This window comes from Etheostoma spectabile, chromosome 15, assembly GCF_008692095.1.
Source record: "Etheostoma spectabile isolate EspeVRDwgs_2016 chromosome 15, UIUC_Espe_1.0, whole genome shotgun sequence".
Classification (NCBI taxonomy): Eukaryota; Metazoa; Chordata; class Actinopteri; order Perciformes; family Percidae; genus Etheostoma; species Etheostoma spectabile.
Window position 1 is genome coordinate 17,917,440 of NC_045747.1, and position 800 is coordinate 17,918,239.

Consider the following 800-nt stretch of genomic DNA (forward strand, 5'->3'; position numbering starts at 1 on the left):
GACTGGGCAAATAAAGCACAGCCAGGCAAATCCCTTTTTAATGGGCCTTTAATGCTGTCATGCTCCTTGGTGGATCTTTACAGAAGGGTGAGCATGCGCGTGTGGGCTGAAGACCGGCAGCACAGTAGAGCCAGTTGGACTGCATATACAGCGAGCTAAATATAACTAGTGTCCCTGTCCTGGTGTGTGGTTTGCCAGCACTCATGAATAAAGGGCTCAGAGGTGAGTTTCTGATGAATAACGGAGATTTTCTTTTTTTTAATGTGCATAGTAATCAGTAGGTGAAAGTGTATATACTCAGGTACTGCACTGAAGTTATCAATACACAGTAAAATGTGTCAGAAGCAGAGTTGGAAGAAGATATTTGCAGTACAACATTGCTAGTAAGTCCTGCATTAAATATTTTACTTCAATAAAACACAGGTATTAGCATGAAAACCTCAAAGTACCAAGAGTAAAAGTACTCCTGTATAATGGACAGTTTTAGAATGATGTGTATTATGCATTCATGTTTTCATCACTTTAATGTTGCTGGTAAAGGTGTTTATTTGAATTACTTTACTGCTGGGTAGCTGTACCTGGGATAATACATTGTAATTTACTTGCTTATTATCTTTCATATCATTAGGCTGAATCTGCAAAATACTTAAGTTTTCAAATAAATGTAGTGGAGTAAACAGAAACTTTTCCCACAAACGGAGCAGAACTAGCAGCCGTATGTGGCAATGTTGGGCTGAAACAAGGTATTTTCAGGTTAATTAACAAGTTTGTCCAAATGGATGTCTTGTAAGGTAGCCTAA